Here is a 14,033-nt window from a genome sequence, read left to right as displayed (position 1 = left end):
AGTCCACATGTAAATCCATCACCCAAGAACCAGAAAAAAATCTTACAGAGCACCAGTGGTGTTATTCAAATTCAAAGCCAGCCAGCTACAAAGCTTTGGTCATATTTTGGAGAGAAGTAGTAATGAGGAACATGTACACATCTTCTTGCATACAAACTATATTAACCAATGCAAAGAGTTTAATGAAACAGCATTCTGGCATAATTGCTTGCAGATTTATGTTTAAGGGGTTGTTGGCACTCTGCCATTTCTGTTTACATTTCTATTCAAGTTACTTCTATGTTTATCCTTTTTCTGTATTACAGAAAAATCAATTAATCAAATTAATAATGACAAACGACAGATGTGTAAACAAAATGGGACAAAACAGCTCTAAAGCTGTGTAGAATTCTTATCTGGAAAATGCAATGACAGAGTATTTAGAAAGGGACCCAAAGGGCTCTAGTATTATCAGTGTGATCACAGGAAAGCTGACAACAGCTAGCTAGCAAGGGAATTCTGCTTTCCCTCAACACTAGCACATCTGAAAGGGGAAACTGATTGCAGATGATAGAGGAAGTGAAGGGCATAAATTTAGTTGTATGCCTAAATCTTTGTGAGATTGAGGCCAAGAAGGATTATATTGAGACTATTGGTTCCTTCCCTCCCCACCCATCTTCCAGTGCAGGCTCCTTTCAATTATGCCTTCTGTGACACTTAAACAAAACCTGTTGATGTAATAAAAAGCCCTGTTCCCCTGCACAGAGTTGAAGCTCATCTCCCCTTCACTTTCATAAAGGGAGAGAAAGGTAGAGAAAGGCATTCTGTCTAAGCAGTAACTTAGCTTTGGTGGTCTGAACAGCCCTCAGGAGGTATGTTCTTCCACTTCACTGATAACAAATAGGGCATAGATAGATCTCCTGGCCCAAGCGCCATTCTGAGTGTCCAGACAAGGCAGTATGAATGCTACCTGGAAAAAGTTGTCTGGACTAGAACACTACTTACGTACCTAAAAACAACAGCCAAGACTAGGGAATAACAGTCAGAAGAGTACACAGGTGTAGTCTGGTCTTACCAGCCTGCCCATCCCTGAGGCCAGGTTTTGCAGTGGCCCAAGTGGTTTCTACAGTTACCCTCTGGAAGTTCTGAGATGAGGTTAGAGATTGTGGTTGCTCTCTTTCATCCCAACTGAAAAAAAGCACCCAGCAGCCACAAAACAGTGAGAATCTTTTCCTTCTAAAGCTTTTTCTGCCAATGTGTCCAGCTAGACAATTACAACTTAACTTGCAGGTGCATTTACTCTCCACAACTTTAACTGGCCCTTGGCAGAGCTGTTGATGCCCATTTTTGACAGGAAACAAAAACCTTCAGTGCCTTAGTTCAGACATTTAAAATAAAACTCCCCAAATCAGTAAACATTTAAAATCGAGTCCTTGATTATTGTTTAGGATTACAAGCCAGTGAAGATCAAGTAGGCTTTGCGGGTGAATCATCTTTTTTTCATGCCACAGTTTCCATTCTGCTGAGACTTTGTAAAAAATGAAAAGCCAGGCAATTGATTCAAACCACTAGATATGTAAAAAACCTAAAAATCTAATTTCAAATACACTCTCCTTTGCTGCCATCTACTATACCTCATACCTAAGTATTTGGCTCAGTGTACTGCTGCTTATCTTTAACTACAAAACTTAAATATACGAAATGTAATTGGAAAACAGGCAAGTTAACAACCCAGTGATTAAGAATTACTGTTCATTATCGTAAAAATGATTGCACAAGTGGCAGAGCATTTGGTAGAGAAAACAATGGCCTTGGCTCCTGACTGCTCCCCCACAGACAATTACCCTCATGTATGTATACATACTGGTTTTGCCTGGCTAAATGCCTTCTTTTTTTTTTTTTTTTTTTTCTTGTTTTTTTCCAATTCAGCATTTCTTTATGGTCCTTCTTAATGACATCAGGAGGGAAGTAACAGTTTCAAACAAGCACAACAGAATGCCTGACAATTACAGAAGACTCTCTCTCTTCCCCTTTCAGCACTGCCACATCTGAAGAGGAGAAACTGGTTCTCCTATCAATACTCAGCTGCATGGAGATTTTTTCACTTGCATTGGTCTATATTCCCAGAGCTTAAATGTCGACATGAAGTTCCTATGGATATTAATGATTATGAATCGAGTAGCAACAGGGAACCAGACTTTCTATGCCTGTATGTGGAAGAGGAAAAAAAAACATCTCTGAACTCTTCTAGCTAGACATACATACTTCCAAACCAGACAAAACTGGATTACTCCTCTAATCCAGAAGGGAACACAGAGTGCCCATCAAAGGCTAGAAAGGACACAGAGATTTTATTTTCCTTCTTCCAAAATAGCCCACAGATGGGACTTGGTGCAAAACAGAAACACACCATACCTTTGGTATTTCTCAATCACCTTCAGTAGTGGGAAAGTGTATGTCTGAAAGATCATTTAAGCACAGGTTTATATCCAAACACCACAACTAATCTGGAGTTAAGATTTTAGTACTCGATCAATAAGACTTTGCTATCAGATAGATAAACCAAAGATTTGCTTAGGTTTTTGATGCTGAGGTAACATTTAATATGTCCTCGTGAGATTAAGCTGAAGCCACGGACAATAAAACTCAAATGCTAATCTTTTAAAAAATATCTTTTTTACCCAAGTTTGCAAAGAATGAGAATCCTGTGTAGGAAGGGACTGTGCTATGAATGACAAATTTGTTCCTAAAGGCTTCAACTACCTAGTAACAAAGGCAGCAAACAACCAAACATTATGCTAACACTGGATTGGTTTGCCATAGTTACATCCTCTGATATTTCTGGGACTGGTGACCTTTCAGAGTAAATACTACAGTGAATAGTCTGTTCTGTGCAACGCATTTCATTTTGTTCAAGAGGCCAATTTAGAGCTTTCAGGTTTTCAGAAGTTCAACATAAACTATGTACACACACACACACACAAAAAAAAAAAAAACAGAACAACAATCATAGACGTCTGTCTTTTCATTAGATACACTGTGAAAAAAAAACACAATAGAAAGTAACTTCCAGGGTGTCTCCTGCATAGAAGGCAACCTGCATTTCACTCAAGAACCTTAGTGTCACCAAAATATTTGTTTTCTTGCAATAAAGCTTAACTAATACAAACACACACTTAGTCTAATGGGAATTTAAGACTGAAAGAGACCATCTGGGTCATCAAAACAAGTTCTCTGAATCAATGATTAACCTGAAAGGGTCTAAGAAACATATATGCCATGCATACCACAAGAGCACAAAATATTTTTCTATTCTCTCATAACGTATAACTGAACACCTTTGGACAAAAGCATTATTCTGATACTCATATATAAAGTCCTAATTATACACATATATTGTATTTTTTAACCCAGAATGGTACATCAGACTCCTTGATCCCATGAACACTGCTAACCAAATTTGTTGAATTTATCCTTAATTGTGACATGGAAGTCAGATAAAGAAGCCTCAGAGTTACTTTTGGTGCCAGCCATTTCACACATGGGAAGAGAAAACAAAAGCACTGTGTATTTCCCGTACAACAGGAGACAAAGGTACCTTTTTTGTTTACAAAGCCTCTATATATTCACTGAAAACAGAACTGATCAAGGGCTAAGACATCGATCCCTCATACTTTTGCTCTGCATGTGTCAAGCACCAATTGATTTGCTTTTCCACCCTTTATAAAATGTACTTATAATGCCAAACAAGACGTATATCTTATCTTAATTCCAATTCCTCTTAGAATAAAAAAAAAAAAAAAAAAAAAAAAAAAAAAAAAAAAGAGAGACAACAAGAACATAAGCTAGAAAGAAAGATACAGGTACCCCATCAGATGAAGGTATGAGGAAAATACTGCTGCAGTGGTTATGAGGCATCAGTAATCATGGATTGCAAATAAGAGAATCCCCAGAAATTACATGACATGATTTAGTCTCTATTCACAGGTACAACTGCAATCTAGTATAAGATGGAATTGATATGCCTGACCTAAAATCCTAAACCAAGACAACTTGTGTGATTTACGACCTCCTTATTATTGCCATTTTTCAGTCCTTTGATCCTCCCAGAATGTATAAACTAAACAATGCATGCATAAACCAAGCCATTTTTAGAGCAGATTAATTCCCACATTTTGAAGCAAATGCAAACAGCACTGGATTGACACATCACAACTTTTCATAGGACTAGCCAAGCCCACCCGATCAATGAAAACATTGAAAACCAAATATATATACATACATATATATATATCTTCCCTGCAGAGAGAAATCAGACTGGAACCCTAGTTGCAGTGAACTAGAAAGTCTGTGGTTAAAACATAAAAAAATTCTCCACCTCTATTCAGCAACCAAGTTTAAATTTGATTATAAGCAGATTGATTTCAGTCACAGCACAGACTGGCATAAGGAAAAAGGAAGAAGACATAACATAGTTTTGAATTTAAATATTTTGCACTTATGTAGTGCTTTGTACCCACAGATCTTCAGACACTTTACAAACTGTGAATAACTGCTCATCTCACCTCCCATTTAAAGAAATAAAAGCAACAGTGCTAAAACAAAAAGTAGTGAGAGAGCTGAGAAAGGACTTGCAGACAGGTCCCACCTCCAAACTGAAACCCATACTTGGATCAGTTTGACCCAAAATGGAAATAATACCCATGTCCCGCTACTGGAAAATTCAGTTGCATTGTTCCAGAGTCACTGTCATGTTTTTAATTCATTTGACTAGGCAGGTCAGTGCTGACATGGAAATCTGAAAGACTTCTGTTTGAAAAAATCATAACATCTTCATTTTCTTAAAAGGAATTCCCATTTTTCTAAGCCAGTCACAGAATCAAGAAATAGCTTCAGTTCCCCAGAAGTTGTATTCTCAAGAAAACTGGCTTTTAATTTAGCAATGCTTTGGGTTGGCTGATTAGCAGTCAAACTTACATTTCACCAGACAGTACATGCTGTCTTCTATTTGATATGGCAGGGCCCTGGAAAGAATCCTCCTTTATGCTGCTTATTGAAAACAGGATCCATTTAGGTTTAAAAAACAAACAAGCAGAAAAAAACCCCTTGCTTGCCGTTTCAGCAAATTAACTCATCAGTATTTGCTTCCTTTGTTGAAGCTCCTTGAGCCTGCTGGAAACCTATATTTTCGCTTCACTGACATTTTCCTGTTCTGCTTGAAAAATTCAGTGAAAAGCTACCTATTTATCTTTGCACGTACATCCACATAAGTTATGTCATTTAGCTGTTACCAATGTGATCAAAGTTCTATGCACACAGGTTACTGACCTCAAAACACACAGTTTGAAGTCCTTGTTTGACATAATTTGTGTTATTCTCTACGTCAATAGTTATTTCATCTGTTGTCTACTGTATTTACAACTGAACAAAATAAAGAGCATATAAACTATTACTCAATGCAGTTTTCTTCAAACATTCTCCTGTCTCAGTACAGGAATAATTTCAACTATACTAGCAAATAGCCTACTTTTTAAGAATAAGGATGTATGGGTATCTGAAATGAACATGAATAACTTCTAAACTTACTAGAAATTTAAACTCCCAATTTATGAATCATAGTCAAGAAACATGAACATCTCACTAAAATGTGCCAGACTTTCCCCTTCATTTCTTCATCAGAAAATCACTCAGAACCATTACAATAAAATTGTGTTCCATATTTTCACTGCATGATGAATGTTCAACATGTAGGTGATATGTGAGTTTTTTAGGGAAGAGTGTATATAGCCAAATGAAACTGGGTTCCCAGCAACCAGTAACATGAACTTCAGTATGAGTTAATGATTCAGACGAAGGTAAGGAACAAAAGGGAACTGGGGCACGAAGGGGAAGATGAGGAACAGACTTGCCTAATAAGAGGCCAGAAATCCCAAGTTTGTGGTCTGTGTTCTCTTCCCATCATAGGCAGGCATCAGTATTAGTTGTGGTTTCATCAGATCAGATCTGCACTGTGATACTACCTTACAAGCTGCAGCCAAGGCAGAGGTGGGAGGGCAGGTAGAAAAAAAGAAAGAAAACAGAGAGAGGGTTACAGCCAACAATAAGGCACTATATCCATCCCAAACAAAGATGGCATGGATCTTCCCATCATCCCCATATCAATATTCTCAGTAATATTAATCAAACAACTTACTAAGAATTCTGAGGTGAAAAGTTTATTCATGGGAATGTTCCTGTGATGAGGCTTTAATAAATCACAGTTCCTGGATAGAAGGAAGTACATACCACACTAGATTTGCCTCGTCCAAGTTCAGTGCTGAGACTCTTGGTGGCCATGGCTGCTTTGGACACCCTGTAACTCATACACCATCCACCTAAAACTGAAAACAAAACATAAGATAAAAAAATGCAGCATGTGTAACACATACTCAAGCAGCACTGTGGCATAGTTTGCAGGGTATAGATACATCTGTTATACCTGAAATCGAGTCTCATGTTTATTTGTAATAGCAGTAGCCATGTGTTTAAAAAAATAGTAAAACTATAGCATCTGAGTCACTTGTCTTGGACAATTAATTTGCCAAGAGCACGAGTCACCCAGTTAGAAATAAGTTAGAGAATGACTCATTTCTAACTTTATAACAATATTATCCTTAAAATAAAAGGATTCCTCCTCTACCTCTAAATCGTTGCATGTTTTGGTTCTTTTCACAATGCCAAAATCTGCTTTATACAGAATATTTGGACTAATTTTTAGAATAATTATCTTCTTTGCATAATGCCATTCACCCAGAAAGATCTTACAATGCTTTATAAACATCTGTGCATTCTTCAGTGCACCCACATAGATGATGAAGTGTGATAGTATGACAGTACTTGGCAACACTATACAAAAGCACCTGACTGGAACTGCAGTCAGATCCTATAATGTGTTGAAACAGCAAAGGGAAATTCACATGCACAAAACTGAATTATTAACAGTGGAATTTCACTGTTTACATCTCAGTTTTTACAAAACAGAGTTTATTCTGACTACATATGGTAAGATCAGCCAACGCTTGGTAGCACTCATCATTTCAGTGGAAATCTTTCAGTTTCTTCAGATTTCATCTGTGAGCAAACTTTCAGTAAGGAAGCCTGGCCTCCTTCAAAATTCTGCTTATCCTTGGCTGCAGCATGTTGTGACTACATCTGGGCAGCATCAAATTGAGAACTTTATGTTGAACCTGTTTGGAAATACTCTAACTCTGCAAGTTTGGATATGCCCAAAGGCTGCAATCCAGCCAGCCACCTGCATATTTGAGTCCTTGCTGAAGAATTGCCAAAGATGCAACTTCACAAGCAACTTAGCCAACTGCCTAACAGAGGAGACGCAGCCCTGCCCTTTTGTCCCACAAGCATTTCTGCCTGCTCATCTGCTGTACCAGCACCTGTTTGGCCACGTAGATCTACTTGCTGACTTGGCTAAAAGTAATGGTATAAGAATATGTTTAAAATATTAGCTGCTCATTAATCCACCCTTTGAGAAGCGACTGAGACCTCATGAGTTTTCATCATCTTTCATCTGCTGGTCCACTTTCAGAGAAGAAGACTGTGCTTCTCTTCAAGGACTGCAAAGAGTACTGTAGGCACAAATTCAGGCTCTTCTTTTCAGGAGTATGACTTCATTCTATGCAGGGCAGATGTCTAGCATGTGTTAAGCTCCCTGCCCTCTCTTTTTCCTACAGGATGGGCAATGCCCAGCCTGAAATATTAATAAAATACAAGCTTACAAAAAAAAAAAAAAAAACCAAAACAAACCCAAACCCAAAAACCAAACCAAAACCAAAAACCATACAAAACCCCCCAAAAGATTAGCTCAGATCAAAACAAGAAATGCCCTAGGACACTTGCTATTGTCAAAGAGACATTATTTTTAAGTTCTTTAAAGATAAGTCTAAGTGTTCATTCCCTGCCCTTTTATCATGCTGTACGCTAACTGTGTTACCTAATACTAGACATTAATTTTAATATCTAAACTAAGAGGCTAGTGAAGAAAGCAAGGTTCCTCCAGAGAGCAAGTCAGGTTACAGTTATATTGCTTAGCTGTACCATGTAGCATAACTTCTGCACTTCCAGAACAAGAATTTAATTTAGGCCTGAAACTATTCTGAGCATTTCTCGCCACTGGCTCTACAGGAAGCCCAAGTTAAAACATCTGAAGGTCAATGGTGTGACTATCTCACTCCAATCACATCTTCGCATCAGTTCAAGGAGAAGCCCCGAGTTCCCAAAGCCATGATGACATTCTCAGGAATGGTACATAATGTCAGAGAACAGCACTAGTTTCTGAGGTCAAGACAGATAGTTGACACTTGCCAAGGATAAAAGAAGCTCTGTCTTGGGTGTCAGAGCCAGAAAGATGAGTAATACTACACCGAAATACTGTAATGGCTACACTGTAATATATCCTGCTCCTTGGTTTTAGCCCATGTTACATGAGCAGTAAGCTTCTTGTTCTTGAACCACATCATTTTGAGGCTTCTTATATTTTTGAGACAGAAGTATCCAGTCTCCTGGCATGTACACAGAACTTGCATATATACATGTAGACACCCACACCTTTAGTGGAAATCTTTCAGTTTCTTCAGCTATCAGATATGTATCTGATATATATTTAGATATAACTTGGTATCTTGGCCAGTTTCCCTGTTTCAGAATTGCATTACTCTAGATATGTACTGACTTCATGTTCCAATTTATTTACCTTGTTAAGTTTCTAGTAAGATGACAGCAACAGTTTAGAATGTAACAATCAACAGAATGTCTTTGGTAAAATTTTCTGGGGTTGTTCTGAGGGCTCTGGGACCATTAGACAGCTATTTACAGCTGTATTTTATGTAACACTACAAAAGAAGAAACAATATTATCAGAAAAGTAATCCTAAGGAATAAAGCTTGAATTTCTTACGCCACGAAGAATTTCCATAAGCAGCCTGGAACTGAAATAAAACTTCTGAAACCTCAATTGAAATAAAATTCAAACATATGTTTCATTTTAGGAAAGTCAATCCTGAGATTTTACCTTTAAATTATGGTTACCCATGTTGGTATTTATACAGCTCTGTGGATGATTGAAAAAGAATCAACAACACATGGAGAGAAATAGTTTTACTAATAAGATTTGGAATTCATCCCCAGCCCTTAACCTGAAGGTTACAAGCTAACACGCTGTCTACAAAAAAAAGAAATTAACATTGTGCATGGCAAAAAGTGGCAACAGGCCTAGTTCCAGACTTGGAGCTAAAAAGACATCATGCAAATACTTAGGCACGGGTTTAGAAATAATAAAAAAAAAAAAAAAAAAAGAAAAAAAGAAGAAACAAGAACAGGTATTTCAGGGGATCAAACAAAATCTGGATACACAGTTCAAACATCCTTCATGAAATATAAGCGGCACATATAAAAAAAATATTTTCTGAAGTAGCCAATGTTCCTGGACTGTATCTGTCCTTCTGTATCAACAATATTACTCAATTTTTATGTCCAAAGGATACAAGGACTTGAAGCCCATGGGAAAACTAAGACGGCTATGTGAAAACAGTGGCAAAACTCATACTGACTTCTCTCAGTACAGGATTCAATTTAATATTCCAGCAGTAAACTAATTTCTAACAGTAAGTCCTGAGATATCAGTATAATCTTGACTAGGAGGGAAGAATGTTACACACCTAGTCAATACCAACCGTCAGTCTTTCTGCTTGTGGATTCTCTGTCAAGGTTCCCAATTATGTGACTACCTGTAGCTCAAAAATGCCTGGTTTACATGATTCAGCATGATCGCAACCCAAAGTGAGACAGTGTACTGGGTCTAGCTGGGATGGAGCTAATTTTCTGGGGCACATAAATGCCCCAGAAACTGCATTTAACAACCAGGTCTATGGAAAAGCCATCTACGCAGACTTGTTCTTAAAAATAAGACAGCACACAGTTTAAGATCAGTCATCTTTTCTCATATAAATATGCTTTCACAAAAAGACCTCTGACTGTATATTTTTTAAACAATAGTTTTACTATTCACAGCATGTACTTTCAACACCTGATAACTAACTACACTATTTGCCACATAACTATGAATCAGTCAGACAAAACAGCTGATACATTTATAGGACAAATAATTTTGTCACAATGTGAAAACAGTTCTTACCATTTTCTCCAACTGAAGCCACTTTTGCTGTTATATTGTGATATTGTGTTGTTCGGCTTGATCAACCAACTCATGTCTAAACGCTTCAGCCCCTTTCAGCAATAAAGCAGCAAAATACTTAGCCATCATTAGTGATCTCACAGCATCTGTGCCAGAGTTACAGAAAGACCCTGGAAAACGCAGAAGAAAAAAAAATAGATTTCTTTTTTGCCCTTCAGTTAGTAAAGCTTCAGTTTCCTTCAGTAGTAAAACATAAATATTTATATACACACACACACACGCAAAATATTTCTCAATTATTATTCACCTTGACAGCCTATTAAATTTTACTCCAAATCGGCAGTTCAAATGATTAGGGTATTTCACAGAAACATTTAAAAAATATATTTTATCATCATTTATGCTGTGATGTTAAAAAGCCCATGAGGTTGAAAATTCCACTATATTAGGAAAACATGAGTACAACTGCCCTAATTGAAGGCCCTAAAGATCCTGCCTTGAAAAGCTTTCTGTTCATAAGAGCAAAAGATTTAAATATGGATGGGTGGAGAAAATATACAGCAGACTAATACTGAAAAAAAAAAAAAAACACATTACTAATTCCTCAGAATATCTAAACCATTCACTTGTTTTAGTCACTAGAGACACTATAGAACACTATTACTATGAGGCACTTTGTTACAAATGCTTATTAAAGAGCTGTTCAAATTAAAATAACCTGAGAACCCAAGTATACTCATACACTGGGTAAGCATAATGATCCAAGACACACAATTATGTCTTCAGGTATGTTTGAAGCTTGTTGATGAGAGGTAGAAGGTTCTGATTTCAAAATGCTAGATCTGACCTTCAGAATGGTGATCATTTAAATGACCATATTACAGAGAATAATCGATTTTGAGACTTTTTGGTTTAATTACAAGATTAAAAGGTTGGTTACAGCTGAAATGATCTCTTTAGTTCATCAGAGAATTATGCAATAATTCAAAGAAGGATAGAAGGAATAACCAGAGGGTTGAGAGAGAAGTACGAAGAAGCAGCAATAACTTTGTGTCCATTGCCTTCTTTCCAAAGACTAAGCCTTGAGTTATGCAAACTGAACAAAACACATCTTAGTAAATATAATTCAAATCTTCTATGTAAAACAATCCACCTCCTGCTCAAAGAATAATACTGTTTGTCATGTCCAGGTTTTCAAATGAAGCTATGAAAATTTAAAAAAGTTATGCTGAGCACACGTAGCACATTTTCATTACACAGAAGACTGGCACAGGACCAGGTGGCCTCACTGCATCTATGAGAAGCACAAACAGAGCAGTACCTAAACACGCCGCCTTATCACAACCATGTATCCAGCTGTGAGCTCTCTGTCTCTTCTCTCTTCAGTGAATGACTTTTTAAACAACCATGACTACAGGGCACAGGCAACCCCAACATCTTACTTGCTGGAGCAGCCAGCTCTGGCCTTGGGAAGTGGACAAAAGCCAAGTGTCAAGGCCCAAGTCCAGCACCAGGCGCTATGGCTTGCCTCCAGCTGCCCATCAGCGATCCCCTCTGTCCTGCCCAGGCCCCTGGCTGCCTATCTCACACTGGCATGTGCTGCTCAAGCCCCCTCTCTGCCGGTGTGTCTAGGATTCATTTTCCAGACTGTATTTTATGCTCCCAGAGCACCTCAAGGGAGGGGCCTCACGACCATCCGCAAGCACCCTCCAGTAACTGTTTCCTCCCGCCCCGCCCGAAATCCCACAACTCCCCAGTTAACCAAATCAGCCACGAAACAGCCGCAGCATTTGCAGGCCGGGGGCTGGTGGAACGCCCCTGCCCCTCCGGGGAAAGGGCCCCGAAACCCCGCTCACACGTCCTTCGCCGCCCGCCTCGCTGCGGCGCCTGGAGACGCGGCCCCGCACCGCCGGGGACTACTGCAGGCCGCCCCCGGGCCCCGCCCGGCTCCCCCCGGGCCGGGCTCTGCTGCCAAGCCGGGCGCCTGCGGCCGGGGGTCGGCCCCAGAGCGCGGCGGGGCCGGGCTGCGCGCTCCCCTCCCCGCCCGGCGGCTTCCGCCAGTGCTGCCGGGCGAGCGGCGCCGGTGGGGCCTGCGCGGCCGAGCCGAGGCCCTGGTGCTGGAGCTTACGGCGGGCCTCACGCTCTGGGCCGCGTCAGCTTGTCTTCCGCAAGTAGTGTGACGTGCGTTCACGTCTGTATGAAGGAAGAAATGCTGTGCTGGCCAACTTAATCGGGCCGGCACCGTGAACGACTATTTACTTCCCGTGACTGGCCTCTGTGCTGCCCTGATCAGGGAAAAACTTGAACATATGCATGCTAAAGCACAAAAACTACACTGACAATCCCAAGCCATTTTTCTTGTAAGTTTGCACTTTTCAAGCTAGTGTTGAGCAGGAAACAAGGAAATGGGTAAAGAATCAAAAGTCACAGAAAAACTATACTGAACAAATGGGGAAATATGAGACTGAAGAAGTAGCTCATTGCTTAGAAGAAATAAAGGAAAACTTACCTATATTACTAAAGAAAAATAAGCAAATGAACAGCCTGCAAAGATGGGAGTTCATAAAGCCAGCTAGAAATAACGTCACCTGAAGGCAACTGATGGGAGTGGGACAGCGAGGGAACCACTATATAGGCTCAAATTAAAGCAAGTGTGAAATGCATCCACAGGGCTGTGCAAATAACAAATTACACATACTGCCCTGAAAGGTAGGACTGAAAAGGGGCTGATGTGGCAGACTACCGAGAAGATCACGGAACACACCATTTTCCTCCAATACACCTCTGTGACAAGGAACGGGAGTTTTCTTGCCAGCTGGCTCCAAACAAAGCCTGCAGAAGGACTCTTCTGCCTCCAAGCAGGATGGGAAGGCAGCGCTGTCGTGGCGTGGGGAAGCACAGCAGAACCAGGAGTGCTGGGAGGACACTGAAGTGCTTTATCAGTTCCCTGTGGAAGGTGAGTTGAGTACAAAGAAGCTGAAGCCAGTCCTGGTTTGGCTGCTGCTCAGATGTGCTGAAGGATGCTGGGCCAAGTCCCAGAAGTGTTGACTGTGTCTCTGATTACTTCTGACAGCAGTGTAGAAGCTAGCTGAGATATGCTGTCTCACAGGGCATCATCTCATCATTCAGATGAGTAGACTAGCCACAACTTTTGAATCCTGTCCCAAATATAAGCAGCATAAGTTTCTAAGGGTAATAGTGAGAGTTGTAACAAGTCATTTATAAAAAAACTCTTCCTCTTGGGGAGTGGCAACCTTGCTCCACAAGTTACAGAGATTTTGAAAAGAAACATAATCAAATTCCAGTGGCTAATGAGTTAACAGTTTTGGCAGCAGATATTTTTGTTGCAACTGGCTGCCCTTGCACAAACCACTTTAAGGAGAATATATTGGTGGAAAGCCATAAAGGTTATTTACATAGATGGAGTTTCATCATCTCCCACTCCAGAACAGGCTGGGTTGATTATGCTGATCTCATGTTTTCTTTATCATGGTTTGGGTGAGACTAGGAGCACGTGTTAGATTGTGTTTTTGTTTGCTCTTTTATGGTAGTCCTTTGAGATAATAGTTTAAATTATGCAGCATGTGCAGTATTATAAAAACAGTTTCAGAAATCTAATATTCAAACAACACCAAAATATTGCTTGTACCATGAGCTTTGTTATGCCCCAACTTAGCAAGAACAATTTTCTGCAGGAAATAGCCCCTAACCCTTTTAGGAATATACCTTGCAAAATATTCTGAGATCTTCAGTTTTCCTTTCCAACAAGTAGAAGAGAACAACTTTCAGCTTTGCTTGCAGGAGCTAATTTTCCCCTTTCTTTGAGAGCCATTCTCATTCCCCTCCTGGTATGAAAAAGGTGGTTTAGT

At 39.6% G+C, this 14,033-nt stretch overlaps 1 protein-coding gene across 8 annotated transcripts in view; it reads right to left on the bottom strand.

Moving 5' to 3' along the window:
* PANK1 (pantothenate kinase 1) overlaps positions 1-14,033 on the bottom strand; it is a 48,087-nt gene that overhangs the window by 32,784 nt on the left and 1,270 nt on the right. For 2 of the 8 annotated variants that reach the window (XM_042786814.1, XM_033001753.2), the window contains exons 2-5: positions 13,891-14,009; positions 10,165-10,334; positions 6,265-6,359; positions 5,889-6,007 (exon numbers count right to left, since the gene is read on the bottom strand). The gene's annotated coding sequence lies outside the window, so the exon portion shown is untranslated. The other 6 variants (XM_033001754.2, XM_033001759.2, XM_033001757.2 and 3 more) reach the window with 6 other exon arrangements.

Source organism: Tyto alba, unplaced genomic scaffold (genome assembly GCF_018691265.1).
Source record: "Tyto alba isolate M040663 unplaced genomic scaffold, T.alba_DEE_v4.0 Super-Scaffold_1, whole genome shotgun sequence".
In the NCBI taxonomy this organism is placed as follows: Eukaryota; Metazoa; Chordata; class Aves; order Strigiformes; family Tytonidae; genus Tyto; species Tyto alba.
This window is presented reverse-complemented; position numbering and strand designations above follow the sequence as displayed.